Source organism: Ursus americanus, chromosome 36 (assembly GCF_024610735.1).
Source record: "Ursus americanus isolate L20-20 chromosome 36, mUrsAme1.1.p, whole genome shotgun sequence".
Classification (NCBI taxonomy): Eukaryota; Metazoa; Chordata; class Mammalia; order Carnivora; family Ursidae; genus Ursus; species Ursus americanus.
In genome coordinates this window covers 20,388,967-20,415,874 of record NC_142162.1, presented here as the reverse complement: position 1 = coordinate 20,415,874, position 26,908 = coordinate 20,388,967, and the positions used below count along the sequence as shown (strand labels likewise).

At 37.8% G+C, this 26,908-nt stretch overlaps 1 long non-coding RNA gene across 1 annotated transcript in view; it reads right to left on the bottom strand.

The window, feature by feature from the left end:
• Positions 1-10,173: 10,173 nt before the first annotated feature.
• The window catches only part of LOC148107048 (uncharacterized), a 133,189-nt gene continuing 116,454 nt past the window's right edge, over positions 10,174-26,908 (bottom strand). The window contains exon 4 of the long non-coding RNA XR_015723160.1: positions 10,174-10,590. This is a non-coding gene — a long non-coding RNA (uncharacterized LOC148107048). The remainder of the gene's footprint in view (positions 10,591-26,908) is intronic.

Genomic DNA, 26,908 nt, shown 5'->3' with positions numbered 1-26,908 from the left:
CTTCAAAGCTTTGGACAGCTTCTAGCCTTGCATGGAATGCGAATTTCTCAGGGTTTCTGTCTTAAACCTATGGATAAAAAACAAAAGGAGAATATACAGACCTGTCAGGATTGAGAATGGAAGCTATAAGAATATATATATATATATCTTCTTCAGAAAAAATGTCTATTGAGAGCCTCTGCCCATTTTTTACTCATATTTTTTTGAGTTTTTTTTGCAATTGAGTTGTAGGGATTCTTTATACATTTTGGGCATGGACACCTTATCAGATATGATATGCAAATATTATTTCTATTCAGTAAGTTGCCCTCTCATTTTGTTGATGGTTTTCTTTACTGTGCAGAGCTTTTCAGTTTGATGTAGTTCCACTTGTTTGTTTTGCCTTTGTTGTCTTTGCCTTTGTCATCAAATCCAGCAAATCATCACGAAGGATGATATTAAGGAGCCTACCACCTATGTCTCTACTGGGAATTGTTTGGTTTCAGTTTAAGTGTTCAACATTTAATCCATTTTGAGTTATTCATGGTGTGAGATAGTAGTCCCATTTCATTGTCTTGCATATGGCTGTCCATTGTTTACACACCATTTATTGATGAGACTGATCTCTCCCCATTGTATATTCTTGCCTCCTAGGTTATAAATTAAATGACCATATATGCATGGGTTCATTTCTGAGCTCTCCATTCTGTTCTATTGGTCTATATTTCTGCTTTTATGCCAATACCACACTGTTTTGATTACCCTAGCTTTGTAATATAGTGTAAAATCAGGAAGCATGATACCTTCAGCTCTGTTCTTTCTGAAGATCACTTTTGCTATCTGAGGTCTTTTGTGATTCCTTACAAATTTTAAGATTGTTTGTTCTATTACGTGAAAATAGCCTTTGGAGTTTTCATAGGGATTGCACTGTATCTGTAGATGACCTTGGGAGGTATGGACACTTCGATAATATTAATTCTTTCAATCTATGAGCACAGAAAATCTTTACATTTATTCTTTTTTAGTTTTCATCAATCAATGTCTTAGGTTTCAGTGTACTGGTCTTTCACCTCCTTGGTTACATTTATTCCTAGGTATTTTATTATTTTTGATATTGTTGTAAATGGGATTTTTAAAATTCTCTTTCTGATAGTTATTAGGGTATAGAAACACAATATATTTTTCTTTGTTGATTTTGCTTCATTCAACTTTACTGAATTTGTGATTAGTTCTAATAGTTTTTTTGGTGGACTCTCTAGGGTTTATATACATATAATAGGTCATCTGTAGATAGTGACAGTTTTACTTCTATTTTAATTTGTATGTCTTTTATTTCTTTTTCTTGCCTAATTGCCCCAGCTTGGACTGCCAATACTATATTGAATAAAAGTTGGGAGAGTGGCCATCCTTGTATTGTTCCTGATCTTAGAAGAAAAGCTTTCAGGTTTTCAACTTTGAGTATGATATTAGGTGTGTGTTTATTTTTATTGTGTTTAAACCCTCTTTGTTGAGATTTTTTATCATAAGTGGATGTTGAATTTTGTCAGACTTTTTCTGCATCTATTAAGATCATGTAATTTGTATCCTCGTTTTGTTAACGTGGACTGTCACACTGATTACGTGCATGTTGAACATCTCTTCATCCCTAGAATAAATTCCACTTGATATGTTGTTTGATCCTTCTAATGTGGTGTTGAATTGGTTTGCTAATATTTTTGTTTAGGATTTTTGCATCTATATTCATCAAGGGTATTGGCCTGTAATTTTTTCTTGTAGCGTCCTTATCCGGTTATGGTATCAGGGTAATGCTGTCCTCGTAAAGTGAATTTAGAAGTGTTCCTCCCTCTTCAAATTTTTGGGACAGTTTGAGAAGAAATGATATTAATTCTTCTTCAATCATTGGTAGAATTCACCTGTCTGGTCCTGGATTTTGTTTGTTAGGAGGTTTCTGATTACTGATTCAATCTCCCTAGTAGTAATCAGTCTGTACGTATTTCTATTTCTTCCTGATTCAGTTTTGCTAGGTTGTATGTGTCTAGGAATGTATCCATTTCTTCTAGGTTGTCCAGTTTGTCGACATATAATTTTTCATAGTAGTCCAAGCAACGTATTTTATTTTTAATGACTCCCAGTACTCGAGAGTGTGCCAAGACCTGTCAGTGTCCCAAAGGGAAGATCATAGTCAGCACCTAGTTTTAGGCCGATGAAAGACAGACCTAAGGCAGCAGCTTTCAAAGTGTGCAAATATATATTGTCCTGTGAGACCATGAGCCCAAATCCCACTGGCCACTAGAGCTAGGCAATCGAGAGGTGTCCTCTGGGTGGGCATTGTAAAAATCAGGGCGCAAATGACAGTGTTAGTTCCTTTCTGGGAGATACTGGTGAGCTGGAGTAAGGCAGAGGGAGAGCATAGACATGGTGTCCAGCGACCTCTATCCCTGGAGTGTGCCTAAGAGGGGCAATAAATGGGTGCCAGACCAGAAGCCTGCCCTCAGGCCTAATGTCCAGGACAAAGAAGTCTTCTCCGTAGGGAGCCTGGAAATGTGTTTGTCTTGTGTCTCTGCAGTGCTCTGGGGGTGGCGGCCTGCCAGGAGCCGTCTCTCTGTCACTTATAGTCCCCTGCGACCCAGGAAAGGAAACCCCATAGGCCACCAGAGCCAACAGTCAAGGGCATCCTCTTGGTTGCTGCCATAGTAATTGGGCACCAGATGAAAAACCAGGGCATTGGATGCATGTACAAGCTCCCCTTCCAGGAGATTCTGGCTCTGGGGCACAAAGATAGCACCAGCTTCTGAGTTCTCTGAAAGGATTACAGTGGGTTCTTTGATGTGTATTCAATTAAGAAGCCAGTCTCTCATGCCACTGCTAAGAAGACAAGCTAGTAGGCCTCTTACATAGAGGGACTGTGCCCTGGGGGTAGTGGCCAGTTAAGAACTCTGTCCATTGTTTATAGTCCTGTGGGACCCACAAGTTTAAGCCCCATTGGCAACCAGAGCCACACAAGGTATCCCTTGATGGTAGTTATAAAAATCAGGGTCCCACATGACTGTATAAGTTCTTTTCTGGGAGATCCAAGCAAGCTGGACCAAGGCAGAGGAAGATGGCGTCCGCCCACCTCTGGCTCCAGGGTGCATGTCTGTAAATTTCTAGATCTGTGCCAAACCAGATATTTGTCCCTCGGGTAGCTCCAGGACAAACAAATAAGCCTATTTCACAGAAAGATGGGTAGGTCTTAGTCTGCTCTCTGTGGAGTTTCCTGGGGGTGACAATGGCCTAGAATTGTCTCTCTGATTGTTACAGTCCAGTGGGACCCAGAAACACAAGCCACCCTGGCCACCAGAGCCAGGCTGTCAAGGGGTATTTCCTAGGTGGCAGCCAGAAAACTGGGGAATCTGTTCCTTTCCATGAAGTACCAGAAAGCTAGAACAATGCAGAGGGAGAGCACAAGGATGAGGTCTATAAACTTCTGCCCTTAGAGATGCGCCGTCAGGCCCTAGACGTGTGCCAAATTGTATGTCCGACCCTCAGGCCAATGCTTTAAGATAAGAAAATAAGCCTCTTTCACATAAAGTCGTTAAGCCTCTCAGTGCTTCTCCACTAGTACCTGGGGCAGGTAAGTGTGAGCCTGTAAGCCCTTTAGGACCTATTTCTCAGTTCACTGTAGCCTTGTGGGTCTCATGGTTAAAGCTCTGTTGGTTTTCGGGCACCTGGGTGGCTCAGTCGGTTAAATGTCTGCCTTCAGCCCAGGTCATGATCCTGGGGTCCTGGGATTAAGCCCCGAGCTGGGCTCTCTGCTCACCGGGGAAACTGCTGCTCCCTCTCCTCCCAGCTCCTGTTCTCTCTAGCTATCACCGTCTCTCTCTCAAATAAGTATATAAAATCTTAAAAAACAAAAGAAAACAAAACACTCGGTTGGTTTTCAAAGCTAGATGTTTGGGGGCTCATCTGTCAGGTGCAGGTCTTAAAAGTTGGGGTGTCCAATATGGCGTTCAAACCTTTAGCTCCTCAGGGGAAAGCTCCAGATTTTGAGTCCCCTCCTGACTGTGGGTCGCCATTCCAGGGGTAGTGGTGAAATTGTGTCTCAGCTTCATGAACCCCCTTTGGATGTGGATTTTTTCTCATTTGGTTGAGGTACCGGAGTCGCTTAGCTAGTATTTAGATTTTCTTCAGAGGAAATTGTTGCACGTGCGGCTATCTGTAGGACGAGGTGAGTTCAGGGTCTCCCTATGTTGCCATCTTAAACCAGAACATCCAGACCTAGTTAAAGGTTAAAAGTTCCTTTCTTCCCCTCTCCCACCACCGCATTTCCTATTTTACACTCACCAAGGTAACTAGAATAGATAGACGTTCTAGTGCAGGGTATGCCTATACTCTCTAGACATGCCAACTAAGATAAGCTATATGCTCGTCTAGCATAGAACAACGATTTCTTTCCGATTATGCACATTTTTACGTTGGATATATGAAATTAAACACTTAGTGGAAGCTAGTACTATGCAAGAAATCACAAAATCCCGTCCTTAGAGAATTTTTTGAAAATAATATTGAGTCCCCTAGAGTCTTGCTGAAGACTAAGATGGGAATGAACATTACAAAACTTGCACCGAGTGCCAGATAACGTGTTAGGAAGATACGTCTTTGTTTCACTCATGTAAGCATCACTTAGAGTTTCCCAGCCAAATATTAGCTTCTAAAGAAACAGATTCTGAGAGCCAGCATAGCCAATCCAGGATTCAAACCATTTTTGTCTCTCTTCAAAACTCAGGCTCTTTGGACTACAATACGGTGATGTGTTCTCTGCAGGATTGGTGTGAGAGCTGGAAACAGCACGTGTATTTCTGGCACAGAGTATCATGAAATAAATGGAAGCAATTATTATTACTGTTATTTCACACTGCTCCCAAATGGCTTAGCCCAGATCCTGGGCGACTTTTATAGGAGTAATTTTATAGAACGCCTGCCTTCCATTTTCAGATGGCACTCTGGGAACTTACTTTTTGACAACATAAAGAGATGACCAAATTTACTGGGCCTTCCAAGAAAGTTCTCGCTCCAGAGAATCAAAAGTCCCGACCCACTCTTTGCAGACGTATAGCACGAGGCTTATAAACTGTGGGTGGGTCTCCTGGTCAGACTTGATGTTAAACTTGACCCTCGCAGTTGTTCAAGTCTATTCAATATCGGGGAGGGGCCGGGAAGAAGTCAGGGTAGAAAGGCTCATTTAGCTATTTGGGAGAATGACACGCTAGTGATTACCATGGTGTAAACTAGTATCTGCTTACAACCCCCTGGGGCTTCCTGAATAAACAGCCAAGGGAGGGCTGGAAGTGCACTTGAGATTCTTTCAGATTTGAACCACTTGGAAAGGGGCTTGGTGAGGTTGAAAGGTGTGACTGTTACATAGGGGACCTTCCCTCTCTGTTAGCCTTCCCCACCCTGTGCCCAGCGGCTCTGACAGGCTCTCACTCGCCACAATGTATTCTGTTCCTTGAACTTTGCGAGTTTTTATACAAGATCATTCTTTTTTACAGAAGACCAGAGGCCCTACTTGCATAGCAGACCCAATGAAATAGCTACATTTTAATTAAATTTACACAGCTTTTATGACACCAGTGGGTAGCCTTCACTACTACCCAGAGAAACCCCAGAGCCATCAGATGTACTTCACATGCAATTAATCTCTAAAGCTCGACTCTGTAAGATACGTAATAATACTGCCTGGATAGAAATGAGAGCTTCAGAGAAGAGTCATATTAAAGATGAAGAGAGAAGCTTTAGGAAGAATTGGTTTTCAAGAGAGCAACTAAGTGTGAACTTTATTAAAAGGAAAAGAAATAATGGGAATATCTTACATTAAGTAAAAATGCTTGACATCTTCAATTTTTCAGTTTCTTTTATTTTGCCCCAGACAAATGTTTCAGGGTTTGTTTTTATAATGCATGCTATGTGCAAGGTTATATTCGTAGCCTCATAGATTTAATGTTTGGGCAAAGGGAGACTGGCCGTATTCAGAAATTGAAAAAAAGAGAGAGAGAAAAGCCTCCACTGTGACTAAATCCTTTAATAGAATTTAAATCTCTTTCCCTGAAAATATTTTGAGAAATTAGTTGCAGTCAAGAGTTTTTATTTTTAGTTATCAAGCTAACAACATGTTAAAGTGCATCCAAGTTACTTAGGCTGCGCCCTGTAGCTCGCGCCCGGCCTAAAACTGCATCACGTCCCTTGATCCGCACACACGGTGAGAGGAGGGAAGAGAAAGCATCACGACTCCTAGTTCACAAGTTATGAAATGAACAACTGTAGGGACCAAGTTGTTTGTTTAAGGTCAATCAGGCGGCTCATGGAGACTCTGACTTCTGATTTATAATCTGCTATTTCCATTCGACCATTCCGATCCCACTGTCATTTCCAGACCTTTTACAAACTTTACATATATATACCAATATAAACCTCATCTAATATTTAAGCCATTATAACGATTGCGGCCTACTGTGAGGGAAAATTACCTAGAAGAGATCATTTCTTTATTCTCTAAAAAAAATTCTCAGTCGTAACCATGTAACTCTTATGATGCAAGACCCCTTAATGGTACCCCCTTTCCTGGCTTCACCTTTGTCTTGGAGTCTTCAGGGGGACGGTCATTATCTCTTTCTACGCTGTAGGCTCTGCTAGGAACACCGCATTGTTCTCGACTGCCGTCCTCATCTTCTACGGTTACCAAGCTCTTTGGTTCTACCTTCAAAATGCCTTTGGTCCCAGGTAACCCCTATTCTCGTTTCCATTGCCACGGCTCTGAGTTGAACCTTTATCTCTTTTCTGAAGTATGCCCATAAATCATAATTCTGATTTCTCATTTTATTCTCCTTGTTTTAACCAGAATTATTGTTGGAGACCTTTGATTCAGTCAGGATTCTTCCCCACTTAAGAACGTTTATTGACCCCTCTCCACTTACAAGATAATATCCAGATACATTAACATGTTATACAAGGCTTTCCACACCTCTACCCAACATCTTCTTGTTTCCTTCCTCTCATTTACTCTGTTCTATCCCCGCAGGGTTAGGGGCACTAACCCCACACCTCAACCCCAGCTCCTGTGCCATCACTAAATCTGCATATAACTTTTGACTCCCCAAAAATATAACTTATAGCCTACTGTTGACCAGAAGCTTTACCAATAAATAGTCGATCAACACATTTTTATATGTATTATATACTGTATTCTTAAAGTAAATTAGAGAAAGAAAATGTTACTAAGAAAACCATAGGGAGGGGCACCTGGGTGGCTCAGTCGGTTGAGCATCTGCTGTCAGCTCAGGTCATGATCTCAAGGCTCCTGGGATCGAGTCCTGCATGGGGCTCCCTGCTTAGTGGGGAGCCTGCTTCTCCCTCGCCCTCTGCCCCTCCCCCTGTCTTGTGCTCTCTCTGTGTGTGTGTCTCTCTCTCAAGTAAATGAATAAAATCTTTAAAAAAAAATCATAGGGAGAGAAAACACATTTAGAGCACTGTACCGTATTTATTTAAAAAAAAAAAAATCTGCACAAAGTAGACCCGCGCAGCTCAAACCTGTGTTCTGCAAGGGTCAGCTATATGCGCAAGCTCCTGGGCTTTGGGAAGGGTCAGATCCCCCTAAATGAACCCTAAATTAGTTGATTAACTATAACTAGAATAAAGACTCACACAGCCTGTACTCAGAATGAGTAATATTTAGACTTCTTGCCCCACCTTTCAAAAAAATATTTTCCAAGCCTCAAGGAGAGAGATTGCCGACCTAACAATAATTTTTAAAAAATCACTATTTGATAAAGCCAGAGGAAAAACGTCAATATATTTTAAAAACATGTACACACAGACACATACACAAACACAAATGAGAGACATTAATAACGTGGCAGTTCTTCATTAGCCACTTGAACTTTTTTGTACCACAGAAACAGCCTATTGTTGGACACGAAATGGCTTTAGATGGTTCCTCCTCTGCCACCAGATACTTAAGGCTTTGAGCATTCTCTAAATGGGACAAATAAAGCTTATTTTGCCTAATACATGCCACCAAGCCATGATAGGAGATGGCTTAAGTTTCACCCACTTCTTTGATTTTTCCAACCTCATAGTCTTATAACAATGAGACAGACAAAGCCATGTAATACTCTGGGCTTCTAAAAATAATTAAAAACTGCGAGGTATCTGCGTCTTATTCCTAAGTCCAAATGATTTATGCTCCTTATTATTTAATGACTGATGCTTTCACATCCTCATTGCACCGCTGCAATAGAAAATATGATCCCATCATGGTATTTACAGTCGGAGGCGAGCATTTTTGTTTTTATACTTTGTATTTAATTCATTCAACATCCTTTTCACTTCATTGCTCCCTCTCTCCCCTGGCAAGAATAAACCCATGCACTGAGCTTAGATCAGCTGTCAGTATCTGTGAGCTCGGAGAGGGTCCTAAATTTGGCAGAATACTCTCCCTTTCACAGGAGATATTCCAAATGAACAAGCCGAGTGCTCGGCTCCCCTCGCAACCCAAATTTTTCAAAAGTCTTTAAACTCCTTCCTTATCCCTGCAACTCTCAAGGGGAATGGCACTGATAAGGTTTCTGTTCATCAAAAGAATGGAATGGCAGTGGCTCTGCTATTCCCCGGACACCTCCTTCTGGAAAAGGGCGGCTGCTCCCCTGAGAAGCTATTATAAAGAACAGGAGTTCTCCAGCTCCCATCATGAATGCATCACTCCACTTCAGTTATTGTTTCTGTGGATTCCTTTTCCTCCTGTCTCTCTCCCCCACCCTCAAGCAGTTTTTAAAATCCATTACCTAGGGAGTTTCAAATTGTGTCTGACCTATTGATTCCGTGAGATGGCCGTGTCCAATGGGCATGCAATACAATATACAACCCGGAGCCCAGAATACGGCAACGCGCGGATGTGATAAGGGGTACCCCGCAGCGAGCCACAATTTGGAATTTCTAGGGAAATGAAATATTGTTTTGATTTGGGGTTGGAAAATGAGACAGTGTATGGGAAGAAACTATGGAAAGCATAAAGCATCGTGCAGATATAACCTATTGCCTTTGTTAACAATAATTGAAAAATCTGCCGTCAATCAGTTGGAGGCGAAAATGTCCTCTCTATTCTAGATTTCGGGATGCTCGGTTGCTGGCATACACCTGCAATCAAAGGATGCTTAAAAGGGAGGAGGGGGTTTTATTAAAACCTGTCCGTTCTCACCCTTTTGCAGTTGCAGGAAAGGGTTTTGTGGGAGGTAGCAGAAAAACCAGTTATCAAAGTAGAGTCTGCTGGAAAGCTCTACCTTTTGTACCTTACTCTGGATGTGAATGTCTGGCCTAAGATAATTGCTATGCCATGGACCACGATATTGGACAATTTAATTCTGTTTAATTCAACAAAATCTTTATTTTATGCTAACCTGTGACCCCATTGCTATGTTAGTCTCTCTGGGGATATTAAAAATATGTAAGACATGGCCCATAACCTCAAGGAGTTAAGGATATAATTGAAGGAGCTTACAATGCAGTTGGTTTTTAAAAAGGTAGGGGAGGAAAAGGTATTAGAAATTGTTAGAAGAATTAATTCTTCATTTTATTGCCTTTAACATATGAGCACGGACAATCAAGAAATCGTCATACTTTGGAGGAAAAATGAATATGTAGAAATAAAATGGAAACCCAAGCTTTTATATTGTGCCTCAAGCAACAAAGCCTCCTTGTTCTGTTTTTCTGCAGAGTAAGTGAAGAGACGTACAGGATTAGATATATAATGTGTGGCCACTCTTCAGTAACCACTATTGAACTTCAAAATGAGTTTAGTCATTAGCTTTGACAAATGAGGAGCCTGTTATTGATTTTTACACATGTCTATCATGGGATCTATTTAAAAAGAACAGTCAATTCCAAGAAAGATTATGTTAATCTTATTGGTTTGATTTCCTAATGGGAGGAGGCAGAACAGGGAATAAAAGGAGAGGTCGAGAAACTGGCAATATCTGTATCATTTGCTTAAATCAATTCGAAAAACAATTTGGAAAAAAAAAAAATCAAGTGCATCTGTCTTTTCTAAGAAAGCTAAGAATATATTGATAAATCATTCCAGACAATGTTAACCAACAGCTTGAGAAGTTCACGCAAAAGGACATTGACAGGAGGGATGCAATTACTAATTTATTTGTCTTTTTATGGTTCAGTTAAGAGTATCTTAGGTAGTCGAGCACATGGCAGCTCGTCAAACTTCACAGGGTAGCTGTCAGAGTTTTGACTGACGTACAGGCGCGACTCGCTCACGTTTGCCCTTCCTTTCAATGGAGTGCACACAGGTAAGACAGCTTGTTGGTAATTTTTATTTAACGCTCCCAGGATCTGTGGCTGCCCGTTCATTGAAAGTTCTGACAATAAAATCCCACTCCCTGAAATTTCCAAGGTTTCTGCTGCAAGCGCTTCTCCATTTCAACAAGATCTTCCTCTGGGATTACACAACTCTTTAGGGTCTTTTCTGATGCTTTCTGATCTTGTAGACAGCTGTTTAGTATGTTGGAGACCGTTGTATTTTGTTTTTTTGTTTGTGTGTGTGCGTGAGCTCCACTGGAAAGGCATCTAAAAGAAAAATAAAACACGAGGAATTAGCAGTGCAAAGGCACAGCGGGGCTCCAGGGAGGGCTTCCTAAGTCTGAATTGGCAAATGCCAACTTGTACCCAGTTTGATAATTTTCAACCTTCCCCACACTCCTTCACCCCATTCCAATCCACTCATTAAATAACACTATTCATTCCACGGTAATCTTTGATGTTGGTCCTAGAATTTTACTTTATTTTTCTAAAAATTGAATCTTCTAGTCTAAATCTTCTTTCAAACCGGCTTAAGTCCTGGACTGTTTGGGGTTAGAGCAGAAACCTTTCATTCATACAGGCAACCACAGACCCATTTTCACACCACTTCACATACCTGGGTAATGTCTGAAGATGGCGAATTGTAGCATGGCCTTGAAATGCCTACCGTGGTAAAGGCAGCCACTGAGCACCCCTCATCCAGGAACTTCATTCAGCCATCTGGGATTAGATCAGTGGCACCTTCAGAGACCAGTCATCCTATTTCAAAGGTCACGCAAAGCTATCAAGATTTGGTTCCCAACATGAAACCCAAAACTTGATGCGTGTTCTCACATGGAAAGGCTGACAGGCTAGGACAGAAGGCTTGATGGGCACATCTTTTGAAGGCACACTCTTGCGATTATTAGGAGTATTTTTCCCCAAAGCACGGCAGTCATGGGGTACGTTCTCATTGTATTCCTTCACGTTTTGGAATTCCACTCTAACAGAATGATAATCATTTCATAAAAGGATATTTTATCACAGCATAAGAATGTAGGAAGAATATAAACTCAGAATGAAGTCCAGTTCTTTACATTGAACAAATGTAGCTTTATGCAAAAAAAAAAAAATCATCTCATTGTTTTATCAGGAAAGAAAAACTTGATTATTCTGCAGAAAAAAAAAATCTTCAGGGCCTCTAAAAACAACAAAATGCATTCCTTGCTCAACCCACTTGTATACTGGGGCTTTTTTAAGGTCTGAATACATCCTTGAACAATGTGAGAAGCATGAAAAAAGAGTGGTAGGCAACTTACATACTGAAGCTTCACATTTTTGCGTAGAAGGTACACCTATTATCCCTATTTTTATTGTTAAAACAAACCTCACAGCCCAGTCCAGCACAACAGGTTGGAAGTAAAGCATACTCTTGCGTGAAGCGGCTCTGGGTACTAGTGGGTATTATCTAGTCCTCATTTTAATCTGAAGCCCCGGTGTTGTTGTTGTTTCATCTTTGCATCCTAAGCACCCATCATGCTTTCTATTCAATAATTATTTTTAAATAATCCAGGGTATTATTTAATAATTGTATCAGGACTTAAACTGAGCTGTTTGACTCCTGTTCTTCCCACCCCCCGGCCCCCACCCCCAAAACCTGTTCCAGCAGCCCATCGGATACCGTTAAGCATGTACAAAGACGGTGCATATTTACAAAGACGACAGAGGCCACAGAGTGCTCCCCTATCTTATGACAGGTGATTTATCTTGACTTTTGAAGAAAACAGGTGTAGAGGGAAGGTGGCTCACCCAAGGTCCTATAATAAGTGGTAGAACAAGAGCTCAGATTGAGGCTCCTGCCTGGATCCCTGAACCCTACTGAGTTGGCAGGTATGGTGTGGCTTGGCAGCCCCGAGGGCAGCACAAGGGTCTTCTTGACATCCATTGCCTCGTGTCAGTTTCGAGTTCAGTTATCTTTAAACATTTGCCTCGTGAGCTTTTCACCAAGTTCCAATTCACTTTGAATGGAAAATCTTGCCCTTGGTTTCTACAAATCTGTTGAGTCAGTCCTTTGCCCTGACATGTCTCCAGTGACTTTCTTGGCAAGCAGAGAATTACCTGCCACAGTGGGAAATGCTAAAGCTCACATCAGACCTGCAGACGTGGCCCAAGTTTCCCTTATGGTGCGAGCTTGTAACTTCAGTGTAGGTCAAGGTGACACAAAATCAGAAGCTTCTTCTAGAGGAATTGCCCCACAAAATCTGATTGCAAATTTGTTATGGGACTTAGTAGGATTGGGTTTTTAAATATCATGATCATATTGATTTTTCATGTTTTAATAATTTATTTTCCTTATTGTACAAGCTTTATTTTCTTGTTGCTGTCTTATAGTAATCTATACTATGTTTTATTGGCTGATGAACATTCAAATTTAGCTTTACTGTGAAGCACCAGGAAGATAGAAAAGGATGCTATTTGTAAATATCACCTGGAAAGAATCCCATTCCACTTGCTAAATTTCCATTGATACTCAGCAAACTCCACGTGCTATCAAAAGGCGGTCTCTTTGGTCAGCCTATCAAATTCTCCCTGACATTTTGTCTCTGGGTAAAAGCAGGTTTTTGAATCGCCAGAGAGAATGTTTGCCTGATCTTCCCCCCAAAGTATACAAAGATCAGATAGCTACATTAGGAACAGGACTTAGATATATTTATATTCGTTGAAGTTACAGAAAGATCAAGTGTTTTCTTAGAAAATCATTTTACCCTGATAGGAATGTGGTTGTGTTAGGTCTTGAGGATTATTCCTTACCCTGTGGCTTCTGTGAAGTCCAAATGTTGTCAAGATGGTGTTATGTGTGAAAACCATCTATTTAGGAAGATTTGACCTCTTAGACATTCCCTGGAGGTAGATAAGTTTAACACTTTGAAGTTCAAATGTGAAAGTAGACATTTATAGAATAAGATTTTGCAATGTCCTAGAAATTAAAATAGGTATTACATCAGTTAAGTCTATAATTTCCTTACTTTAATATGCTGATAAAGCTCACTTACCTATAATTAAGAAATGTAATAAAATGGTAATTTATTAAATGAAAATTGAAAAACATGCCAAAGTTGATTTTAGTTTTGAGAAGATTGAAATCTTTTTAATATTTAGGAAAATAGGAGATTTACCTTTGAAAGAGTTAAAATTTGTGTGTATATATAGTTTTATCTGTAAAATGGTGTAAGTATCACTCAAAATGATTGTCTACACTAATAAGACAATGGTAACTTTGCTGCCATTGCTTTAGAATTGTTTTCTTTCTTTTTTTTTTTTTCTGTCAGTAACTTTCATCAATCAAGTGCTTACGTATTTGTGGGTCTATTTCCGGACTCTTCTGTTCCATTAGTCTATTTGTCCTTGTACCTACTGGTACATTGCTAATTACTATAGATTTACAAGTCTTGTATCTATTAGTGTAAATCCTTGAGATACGTTCTTTTAGATTATTTTGGTTATTCTTTGTCTTTTGTTTCCATAAAAATTTTAGAATCTGTTTGTCAATATTCACAACATTTTCTAGGAATTTGGATAGCAGTTTCCCCAAAATACAATCTCAATCTATAAATGTACTATATCCCATTCATGTTAGCCTTATTTTCTCTCAGTAATGTTGTCATTTTCAGTGCAGACAACTTGCATCCTTTTTGTGAGATTTATTCCTAGTATTCGATTTTATGTTCTTATAAATGGTATTAATTTTCATTTTCTAAATGTCTGTTGCAAGTGCATAAGAACACAATTCATTTATATTTATTGATTAACCTTGTAGCCAGGGATTTTGCTAAATTCACTTATTAATTCTATTGGATTTTTAGGTTCTTTTTTGGGGTTCTTAGGAGCACAAGTGTTCTGTTGAATAATTAGTTTTATTTTTACCTTTCCATTCCACATACCTTTCTTTCTTTCCAGCTTTGAGATATAATTGACATATAACATTGTGTAAGTTCAAGGTATACAACATAATTTGATACCCTCATATGTTGCAAAATGATTAGCACAGTAGGGTTAACACTTCCATCGCCTCACAGAATTATCCTGTCTTTTTTTATAGTGAGAACACCTAGAGCTATCTCTCAGCAACATTCAACACAGTATCGTTGTATTATGTCCCAGAACTTCTAACTGGAAATTGGTGACCTCCATCTTTTTAATTTCTATTTCTTGGCATTGCATTAGCTAGGAACTCTAAGTACTTCAGAGAAGCAAAATGTTGCTCTAGTTTTGTGTTTTTAAAAAAAATTATAAATGCCTTCTATCTGATTAAAGAAGTTTCTCTTGATTCTTCAGTTTGCTGAGTTGGTTTGTGTATGCGTGTGTGTATTTAAGTCCTAAAGGGGCATTACCTTTTTTCACATACTTTTCTGGATCTGTGGAAATCATAAGCTTTTGTTCCTGTAATATTTTAACATGATAAATTCAGTTAATTTTTTTTGAATGTTAATCCATCCTGGCATTCCTAGAATAAGCCCAACTTGATGTGCTATCCTTTTTTATATAGGGACCTGGATTGAATTTACTAATAACTTAAGATATTTCTGTCTGCGTTTAAAAAAAAAAAAAAGAGTTTGGCCCATAATACTGTTTTTTTTTTTTTAATGTTCTTATTAGGTTTTGGTTACATGGGTTTATACTATTCTCCTAATATTAGTTAGAAAGCATTCCTACTCTTTGACCATTGCAAGCATTGTGCAGGATTGGTGCCATTTTTTTTTTCTTCTGATATTTGGAATAATTTACCTGTGAAGCTATTTGGGCCAGAAGTTTCTCCTGTGGAAAGATTTTAAATTAAGTATTCGATTTCTTTAAAATAATAGGACAATGCAGTTTTTCATTCTACTTGTGTCCATTTTGGTAATATGTTTTTCATAAGATATATTCATCTTACATAATTTTTCAAATGTGTTGAGTTATTCACCATATTTGTATCTATTGACCTCCTTCATCCATTTTGCCCATCTCACACCGCTTGCTTCTGGCGACCACCTGGCTGTTCTGTTACCTATGAGCGTGGTGTTTGTTTTGTTTGTTACACTTAACATACTGTCTGTAAGATCTATGTTGTTGTAAATGATAAGATTTCCCTCTATGGCTAAGTAATCTATTGCATGTATATTTATTTTATCTGTTTATCCATTGATGGACACTGTTTTGTATCTTGGTTATTGTAAATAATATTGCAATAAATAGAAGGTGCACATATTTTTTGGAGTTAGTGCTTTTCATTTTCTTTGGATAAATATCCATAAGTGGAATTGCTGGATTGAGTAGTAACTCTATTTCTAATTTTTTATGAGCCTCTATGATGTTTTCCATGGTGGCTGCACCAATTTACCAACAGTGCCCAAGTGCTCCCTTTCCGCCACATCCTTGCCAACACTTCTTATCTCTGGTCTTTTTGATAGTAGCTACTCTAACAGGCGAGGGGGTATCTCATTGTGGTTTTACTTGGCACCTACCTGATAACTGATGTTGGGCATCTTTTCATGCATCTATTGGCCGTCTGTAGGTCTTCTTTTGAAAAATGTCTATTGAGACCTTCTGCCCATTTTTTAATCAGGTTGTGGGGGTTTTTTGGTGTTTTTGTTTTGTTTTTGAGTTGTAGGAGTTTACATATTTTGGATATTCACCCCTTCCCTAAGTTGCCTTTTTGTCTTGCTAATGGTGTCCTTTGCTGTACAGAAGCTTTGTGGTTTGATGTACTCCCACGTTGAGTTTTTTATTGCTTTTCTTTTGGGCATCGAATTAAAAAAATCATCACCAAAACTGATGTCAAGAAGTTTACCACCTAGTTTTATTCTAGGACTCTTATTGTTTCAGTTATTATTTTCAAATCTTTGGTGCATTTGGGTTGATTTTGGGTATGATGAAAGATATTGGTCCAGTTTTATACCTTTGCACGTGGCTGGCCAGTTTTTCCAGCACCATTTATTGAAGAGACAATCCTTTTCTCTTTGTATATTCTTGATTCTTTTGCCATAAATTGACCATAAGTGCATAGGTTTATTTCTGGACTCTCCATCCTGTTCCATTGAAATGTGTCTGTTTATATGCTAATACCATACTGCTTTGATTACCATAGCTTTGTATTATTGTTTGGAAAAAAAAAAAAAGGAAACATGAGACCTCCTGCTCTGTTCTTCTTTCTCAAGATTGCTTTGGCTATTCAGGGTCTTTTGTGATTCCATACACATTTTGGGTTTCTTTATATCTGTGAGATACGCCGTTGTAATTTGGATAGCACTTGCACTGGATCTGCAGATTATTTAGTGTAGTATGGACATTTTACCAATATTAACTCCTCCAATCCATGAGCACAATATATCTTTCCATTTATTTGTGTCGTCGCCATTTTTTTTTCACCAATGTCTTATAGTTTTCAGTGTACAGGTCTTTCACCTCATCGGTTAAATTATCCCGAGATGTTTTATTCTTTTTTATGCATATGTAAATGGAATTGTTTTCTTAAATTCTTTGTTAGATTATCTGTGTATAGAAATAGAACAGATTTTTGTGCTTTGATTTTGTATGCCCCAATTTTACTCAATTTGTTGTTTAGTTCTTTTTTTTTTTTTTCTTGGTGGAATCTTTGAGGTTTTCTATATATAATATGTCATCTGGCAATAGTGACAGTTTCACTTCCTCTGTTCTACTTTGAATTTATTTTTCTTGCCTCATTGCGTGGCTATGACTTCCAGTACTATGTTGAATAAAAGTGGCAGATTGGGCATCCTTGTCCTGACCTGGGTCTTAGAAAGTTTTCAGCCTTTCACCATTGCGTATGTTAGCTGTAGTTTTATCATATATGGCCTTTATTATGTTTAGGTATGTTTCCTCTATACCCACACTGCTGAGAGTTTTCATCATAGATGGATGTTGAATTTGTCAAATGCTTTTTCTACATCTATTGAGATGATCATATGATTTATTAGTGCATAATGCTTGCTAAAGGAATATGTGAGTATAGTTTGTTTAGCATTAGTAGAGTCTAAGTAGTAATAGAGGGAAAATTATAATTCCTTAAAGGCATGATTGAGTCAAAGTAAGCAAAGTGGAATTGCTTGCATCTTTTTACTTTTATTCAAGTATAGTTGACACACAATGTTACACTAATTTCAGGTGTACCACCACTTTTATACTATGTTCACAAGTATAGCTCCCATCTGTCACCATCCAACACTATTATAATACCACTGACTATATTCCCTACACTGTACCTTTCATCTTTGTGATTTACTCATTTCACAAGTGGAAGCCTATATCTTCTCCTCACCTTCACGCATTTTGGCCATACCCACACCCCCTTTCCCTCTGGCAGTCACTAGGCTGTTCTCTGTATTAATGGGTCTGTTTCTGCTTTGTTCATTTGCTTTGTTTTAGATTCCACATATAAATGAAATCATATGGTAATTGTATTTGTCTTATTTCACTTAGCATAATACCCTGTAGGTCCATCTCTGCTGTTGCAAATGGCAAGATCTCGTATTTTTTATAGAAGCAGAATATTCCAGTGTGTGTATCATGTCATGATTACTCATTCCTTTACCAATAAGCATTTAGTTTGCTTCCATATCTTGACTATGGTAAGTAATGCTGCTATATACATAGGAGTGCATTTATCTTTTCAAATTAATCTTTTCACTTTCTTTGGGTAAATACTCAGTAGTGAAATTACTGGATTGTATAATATTTGTATTTTTAAGTTTTTGGGGAACTTCCATACTGCTTTTCACAGCGGCTGTACCAATTTTCATTATTAATGGAGCATGGGATTCCTTTATTTCCATATCCTGGCCAACACCTCTTATTTCTTGTCTTTTCGATACTAGCTATCCTGACAGAGGTAAGGTGATAGCTCATTGTGGCTTTAATTTGCATTTCCTGAGTGTGATGTTAAGCAACTTTTCATGTGTCTGTTGCCATCTGTATGTCTCATTTGGAAAAATGTCTCTTCGGTTCCTCTGCTCAATTTTTAATTAGTTTATTTTTGATACTAGCTTTGTAAGTTCTTTTATGTATTTTGGATGTTACCCCCTTAACAGATATATCATTTCAAAGTATCTTCTTCTATTAAGCAGGTTGCCTCTTCATTTTGTGCATAGGTATCTTTGTGCAAACATTTTTTATTTAGGTATATTTCCAATAGATTATTTTTGCTTTGGATTCCTTTGCCTGAGGAGACACACCTAGAAAAATGTTATTCTGGTTACTGTCAGAGAGATTAATGCCTTTCTTTTTCTTCTAGTGCTTTTATGGATTCAGGCCTTACATTTAGGTCTTTAATCCACTTTGAGTTTACTTTTGCATAGAGTGTAAGAAAGTGGACCTGTATCTTTGTTTGGCATGTAGCAGTCTACTTTTCCCAGTACTATTAATTAAAAAAAAAAAAAAAAAAACCTCTTTTCCCCATTCTATATTCTTTGTTGTGTATTACTGACCATATAAGCATGGGCTTATTTCTAGCATCTCTATTCTGTTCCGTTGATACGTCCATTTTTGTGCCAGTACTATACTATTTTAATTACAATAGCTTTGTAGAATATCTTGAAATCTGGAATTGTGATACCTCATATTTAGGTCTTCTTTTTCAAGATTGCTTGGTTATTTAAGGTGTTTTGTGGTTCCATACACATTTTTGGATTATTTGTTCTAGTTCTGTGGAAAATGTTGTTGGTATTTTCATAGAAATTGCATTGAATCTCTAGATTGCTCCGGGTAGTATGAACGTTTTAACAATATTCTTCCAATCCATGAGCATCGAGTATCTTACCTTTTGTGTCATCTTTGATTTCTTTCATCAGTGTTTTATAGTTTTCAGAGTCCAAGTCTTTCACATTCTTGGTTAAGTTTATTTCTAGGTATAGTCTTATTTTTGGTTTAACTACAAATGAAATTATTTTCTTAATGTCTCTTTCTGCTACTTTGTTATTAGTGTACAGAAATATAATAGATATTTGAATATTAACTTGTATTCTGTAAATTTACTGGATTCATTCTAATATTTTGGTGGAGCCCCTAGGGTTTTCCATGTATAGTATGCCATCTGCAAATAATGACATTTTCACTTTTTACTTACCAGTTTGGATGCCTTTTATTTCGTGTCTGCTTGCTATGGCTAGGACTTCCAGTGGAATAAAAGTGGTGAGAGGATATCCTCGTCTTGTTCCTGAACTTAGAAAAAACCTTTTTACTATTAAGTATGATGTTAGCTGTGGTTTTATCATATATGACCTTTATTATGTTGAGGTATGTTCTCTCTAGACGGATTTTGTTTTTATCATGAATGCATGAATGCATACTGAATTTTGTCAAATGCTCTTTCTGCATCTATGGATATGACTTTTATCTTTTATTTTGGTAATGTAACATATCACATTGATTTGCAAACACTGAACCATCCTTGCCCCTGGAATAAATCCCATTTGATCCTGATGAATGATCCTTTCAATGTATCATTGAATGCGCTTTGCTAATACTTTGTTGAGGATTTTTTATTTATGTTTATCAGGGATATTGGTCTATAGTTTTCTTTTTTATGGTGTCTCCCTCTGGTTTTAGTATCAATGCTGCCCTCATAGAATATATGTGGAAGCTTTTTTATTTTTCTTGAATAATCGAGAAGAGGCATGAACTCTTCTTTAAATGTTTGATAGAATACACCTGTAAATCTAACTTTAGAGTTTTGTTGGAAGTTTTTAATGTACTGATTCTATCATTAGCAATAATTGGTCTGTTCAGATTTTCTGTTTTTTTCCTGACTCAGTTTTGGAAGATTGTATGTTTCTAGGAATTTATCCGTTTCTTTTAGTTTGCCCAATTTGTTGGTACATAACTTTTCATAATATTCTCTTATAATCCTTTGTATTTCTGTGGTGTTAGTTCTTATATCTGCTCTTTCATTTTTGATTTATTTGGTTTCTTTCTTTTTTCTTGATGAAGCTGGCTAAAGGTTTACCAATTTTATCTTTTCAAAGAACCAACTCTGGGTTTGATTTTTTTTTTCTATTGTTTCTTCAGTCTCCATTTATTTCCACTATGATCTTTATTATTTTCTTTCTTCTACTAACTTTGGGCTTTGTTTGTTCTTTTTCCAATTCCTTTAGGTGTAAGTTTGTATTTTTTGAGATTTTTCTTATTTCTTGAGGTAGGACTACATCACCATAAATTTCTGTCTCAGAATTGCTTTTGCTGTGTCACAAAGATTTTCAGACTGTCGTATTTTCATTTTAATTTGTCTTCATTTTTTTTTAATTTCCTCTTTGATTTGGTCATTGGCCTGTTGGTTATTTGGTGTTTTTTAGCCTCCATGTGTTTGTGTATTTTCCAGTTTGGGTTTGTTTTGTTTTTCTTTGTTTTGTTTTGTTTGTAATTGATTTCTAGTTTCATACTGTTGGCTGGAAAAGATGCTTAATAGGGTTTCAGTAGTAAATTTATTGAGGCTTGTTTTATGACTAACATGTGATCTATCCTTAATGTTCAATGTGTACTTAAAAAGAATGTGTATTCTGTTGTTTTGGGATGGTTTGCTTTGTATGTATCTATTAAATCCATCTGGTCTGATGTGTCATTCAAAGACACTCTTTTCTTATTGATTTTCTGCTTGGATGATTTATCCATTGATGTTAGTAGGATGTTAAAGCCCCCTACTATTACTAAATTACTGTCAATTTCCCCCTTTATGTCTGTTAATCTTTGTTTTATATACTTAGATAATCCAATGTTGTATGTATAGATATTTATAATTGTTATATCCTCCTGTTGGATTGATCCCTTTTTCTCTATGTAACGCCCTTCTTTGTCTCTTGTTATATTCTTTGTTTTAAATTGTATTTTGTCTGATAAAAGTATTGCTACCCCAGCTTTTTTGTTTGTTTCCATTTGCATGGAATATCTTTCCATCCCTTCACTTTCAGTCTATATACGTGTCTTTAGGTTTGAACAGAGTCTCTTGCGAGCAGCATATCGATGGGTCTTACCATCCGGTTGCTCTTTGTCTTTAAATCAGAGAATTTAGACAATTTCATTTAAAAAATTGAGGGGCACCTGGATGGCTCAGTTGGTTAAGCGTCTGACTCTTGATTCTGGCTCAGGTCATGATCTCAGGGCCATGAAATCGAGCCGCATGTCAGACTCCCTGCTGGGCATGAAGCCTGCTAAAGATCCTTCCTTCCTCTCCTTTGTTCCCTTCTCCCTACTCACTCACTCACTCTCTCAAAAGAAAAATAAAATCACTATTGACAGGTACAGACTCATTACCACTTTGTTAATTGTTTCTCAGTTGTTTTTGTAGCTCTCTTCTGTTCCTTTCTTCTTGCTCTCTTGCACTGATGACATTTTCAGAGTTACTCTTAGCTTTATTTTTTGTGTATTACAGGCTTTTGATTTGTGGTTAACATGTGATTCACATGTAACATCCTAAGTATAGAGCCGTCTACGTAAGTTGATGGCCACTTAAATTCAAACACGTTCTAAAAATCTTCATTTTTATTCCCCCTCCATATTTATATATATACATATATATACATCTGTATATATGTATATGTATAGTCATATTTTACATCTTTTTTATTTTGTGAGTCCCCTTATTTTTTACATATAATTGAAATTATTACTTTTGTCTTTTAACCTTCATCCTAGTTTTATAAGTGATTGCTTTAATACTGTTACTGTATGTGTGCTTTTACTCATGAAATATTTTCATTCCATACTTTTCCTTCTAATCATGGCCTTTTCTTCTCTACTTAAAGAAGTCCGCTTAACATTTCTTGTAAGGCCAGTTTAGTAGTGATGAACTCCTTTAACTTTTCTCTGGGAAGCTCTTCACTTCTCTCTCAATTCCGAATGCTAATTCCCTGGGTATTCTTGGTTGTAGGGTTGTTGTTGTTGTTGTTCTTTTCCCCTTCAGCACTTTGATATATCATGCCACTTTCTTCTGGCCTGAAAATTATCTGCATAAAATCAACTGATAGACTTCTGAGGTTTTCCTTTTACATAACTAGTCGTTGCTTTTTTCTTTTTAAAATTTTCTATCTTTAATCTTCAGTAGTTTAATTATTAGATGTTGTGGTGCAGACCTCTTTGAGTTCATCTTGTGTGGAACTCTCTGTGCTTTCTGAACCTGAAGCTCTGCTTCCTTCCCAGGTAGGGAAGTTTTCAGCTATTATTTCTTCGTACAAGTTTTCTGCCCCTTTCTCTCTCCCTTCGGGGACCCCTATAATGTGAATGTTTGCTTGATGTTGTGGACAAGATCCCTTAACCTATTCTCATTTTTTAAATTCTTTTCTTTCTTTTTGCTGTTCTACTTGGATGCTTTCCGTTACCCTATCTTCCAGATCATAGATTTATTTTTCTGGATCCTCTAATCTGTTGATTCCATCTAGTATATATTTTTTTTTCATTTTTTATTGTATTGTTCAACTCTTTTTAAACATTTTCTATTGAAGAACTTCTGTCGAAGTTCTGAGTTCGTCCACTCTTCTCTTCAGGCCAGTAAGCATCTTTATGACCATTACTCTGAACCCTTTATTAGGTATATTGCTTAACTCCATTTCATGTAGTTCTTTTTTCTGAGGTGTTGTCTTATTTTTCCATTTGGAGCATATTTCTGTCTCCTCGTTTTGCTTGACTTTCTATATTTCTTTTCTGTAAATTAGGTGGGACAGGTCCCTCTCCTAAACTTGAAGAAGTGGTCTTGTGTATGGTCATCCTCTGTGTAGACTGGGTGTGCCTGGTAGCTTTGGCTGGCTGGCATGGTGGGGGAGACGTCCCAAGGCACCTTGTGCAGGGGCTGCCTTGGCAGGATGGCTGAAGCTGAAGTGGGCTTGGGCTAGGGTATTCCCAGGCCTCTCTCTGCAGAAGTGCCCTGGCAAGTCATCCAAAGCCAAGGTGAACATGGGTGATCCCTGAGCACCCTGCACCAGGGATGTTCTGAGAAGTCATCTCGAGCCAAAGTTGTCCAGGTCTGGAGTATTCCAGGGTGATGTCATTTTGGCAAGATGGCTGGAGCTATGGTGAATACTGCCAGAAGTGTTCATCATCCTGGGGCTGCCTTGGTGGGTCTGCTGGTGTGGGCTAGGAGTCTAGGTCTCCTGAGGCAGGAGACCACCTATGGCACCTGGACTCTGCTCCTCTCTGGATTATCATGGTGGAAGGGGAATGTAAGCCATGGCATTTGCCAGCCCCTCTGACCTAGAGAGAGTTCCAGCAGTTTGGAATGTTTGGCGGGGTTCCAGGGCCTGGTTTCTTTATACTTCAGTTGCTCTTTTAAACACCAGTGCTGTTGTTGTTGTTGTTGTTTTAATGTCCCAGGGCAGAAGAATCTGTTCACAATATCTCCATACTATCCCTCCCCACTGGAATTTGCAGCATTGGGGGTGGGAGTTCCTTTATTTACTGTGTCTCATCTCTCTTATTCTCTATGTGGTCTCTCAGTCTTTTGTCACACAGGAGCTGCTCAGTAAGTCCTCAGTGCTTTGTCAGGAGGAATTGCTCCATAAATAGGTGTAGATTTGATTTGCGGAGGAGGTGAGTTCAGGGTCTTCTACACTGTCATTTTGGACCCTTCCTGCTCATAATTTTTGTCTTGATTTTGTTAATGTGTCGTATCACCTTGCTTGATTTGTGGATGTTGAACCATTCTTGCGTGCCAGGAATAAATCCACTGATCGTGGTGTATTTCTTAATTTGATTTGCTAATATTTTGTTGAGGATTTTTGCATCTATGTTTATCAGGGATATTGGCCTGTCCTACTCTTTTTTTGGTGGGGGGAAGGGGGCTTGTTTTTATCTGGTTTTCGTACAGGGTAATGTTGGCCTCTTAAAATAAGTTTGGAAGGGTTCCTTACTCCTCTGTTTTTTGGAAGAGGAGTTCAAGAAGGATAGGTATTAATTACTCTTTAAATGTTTGGTAGAATTTACCATTGAATCCATTTGGTCATACACTTTTGTATGTTAGGTTTGTATGTTAGGTTTCTAGCTACCAATTCAGTCTCCCCACTGTTCAGTCTGTTCAGATTTTATCTTTCTTCAGGATTTAGTCTTGGTAGGTTGTGTATGCTTCTAGGATTATCCATTTTTAGGTTGTCCATTTTGTTGATGTATAAGTGTTTACGGTAGTCTGTTATTTTTTTTGCTATCAGGCATAACATCTCTTCCATTTCTAATTATTTCAGTCCTTTTTTATTTTCATGAGTTTGTCAAATTTGTCTTTCTAGTCCGCATTTCATTTAAACTTTTTCTGAACTCAATTTCATTCCTTCTATTAATTTTGAGCTTTGTTCTTTTTCTAGTTACTTGAGCTATAAAGTTAGGTTGAGATATTTCTCATTTCTTTATGTAGGCATTTATCACTATGAACTTTCCTCTTAGAACTGCTTTTGCTGCATCTTAAGTATTGGTATATTGTATTTCCATGTTTATTTGTCTCAAAGTATTTTTTGTTTTAATTTCTTCTTTGACCCATTCATTGGTTATTCAGTAGCTGTTTAATTTCTACATATTTGTGAATTATCTAGTTTTCTTTTTGTAATTGATTTCTAGTTTCATACTGCTGTTGAAAAGATGTTTGTTTGATAGGATTTCAATCTTCCTAGACTTGTTTTGTGACCTAACATATCATTTATCCTGGAGCGTGTTTCATGTGCACTTAAGAAGAATTTGTATTCCATTGCTTTTGGATGAATGTTCTGTATACATCTGTTAAGCTAAAAACTTATAGATTAATATTCAACTGTTCATTTCTTACCATCTGGCCAGCAATTATAATGACCTTTTCTCAATTATTGAACGGTTTTTTTTAGAACATTTGACACTATTTTCTATTTCATCTTGAATATTCTTCTTATATAAACTGTGAAACTGAACTAACCTGTTTTCTCTTCAGATTTCTCCTTTCCATACAGTGTACGTAGTAGATTTTCCCACTCTCGATTTTCTTTCTATACTGTTTTATAATTGCTGCTATAGAATAAATGAAAATATTCCTTCAAACTACAGTTTCAAATTTGCCATTGCCTGCTGGACACACTATTGCAAAAGATGTGTGAACTTCCAACTTAGCATTCTAAAATAAGTTTTTACCATCTATTCCATTGCCAAATTCTAAACCAAAAGCTCCTATATAGATTTTCACATATTATCATTCCCCAGTTATCCGACCTTGAAATCTTAATCTTCAATTATACAAACTTTTCACTATGAAAGTGTTCTGACTTCAATTGCTAAATTAGTATTCCAACTCTAATCTAGCATACATTCATCTTGATTTCATTTTCTTTCTGATTTATCAGAAAATTTTTTTTTTCACCTTAACTTAGACTATTGACTAGGCTCCTAAATGATCTCTCAAACTCTAGTTTTTCCCTTTAGCAGTGTCTCCAAACCATCTGATCATTCCTTCCTATTGCTCAGGGGAAAAAAAAAAATTAGAAAATAAATGTTCTTTACTATCGCCAACAACAAAGCCTGAAAATCCTAACCTGGCTTTATTTTTTTATTTGAGAGAGAGCGAGAGAGCACATGCACAAGCTGGGGGGAGGGGTGGAGGTAAAGGGAGAGGCAGACTTCCTGCTGAGCAGGGAGCCCCAAGCAGGGCTTCCTCCCAGGACCCTGAGATCATTACGTGAGCCAAAGGCAGACGCTTCACTGACTGAGCCACCCAGGTGCCCCGAAGCTGGCTTTATTGATCCACCTGTTATCTTTACCTACACTTTTTTCTCTGTTCTATATCTTCTACTGTTATGCATATATTCCCAAGTTCTTACCAGGATAAATTAATCCCTATTTTCTGAATGTAACCTGCCATCCCCTACCTTACACCTTTGTGAGCTTTTTGTGCAAAAATAGCACAGAGTGGAATGAGATTTAGCCATTTCTTTGTCTGTGTCAGCCACCTCAAATATATAAAACTCAAGAGAAAACACCAGGAACGGGTATTGAAAATATAACTTGAAGACAAAGGGTCTATCTTTAAAGCTCCTGATAACCAATTATTGCTCCTAAGTCTGTCCCACATTAAAATATGGAAGAAACCACTCTTTTGAAACCTTTCCATCCTATTAGGTGTGAGCTCAAATTCTAACTCATCCATTCCATTTTATTTTTTTAATTGGAAGAATTCCTCCCGATACTTCTTTAACTTTTTCTTTGTCTAATGAGCGATATTCTGGATGGCATTATATGGCTTTATGTACCGACCCTACCCCTACTTATTCATAAACATGATGAAGAGATGGTTTATAATACTGATTTCTATATACTCCATATCATCCAGCACAGGCATTCAAATATTTGAACTATTAGTGTTTGCTAAACTTGCTGCTTAAATACAGCCAGATCCTTTCCCCTTTTAATTGGGTCCCTTTTAGGTGGCTTTTGCTCTGATATCGTAAGTCACTATGTATTAGTGAGAACAGAGGTACCTATTTGGCTTGTTCTCTACTGACCAACTTTCATTTTCCTTTAAAATTATTCTCTACTTCCTTCAATATATACCATCCTTGTGGAGAAATATGTGTCCATACATACATATTCATGTGCACACACTTGAATAAACATATGTAAT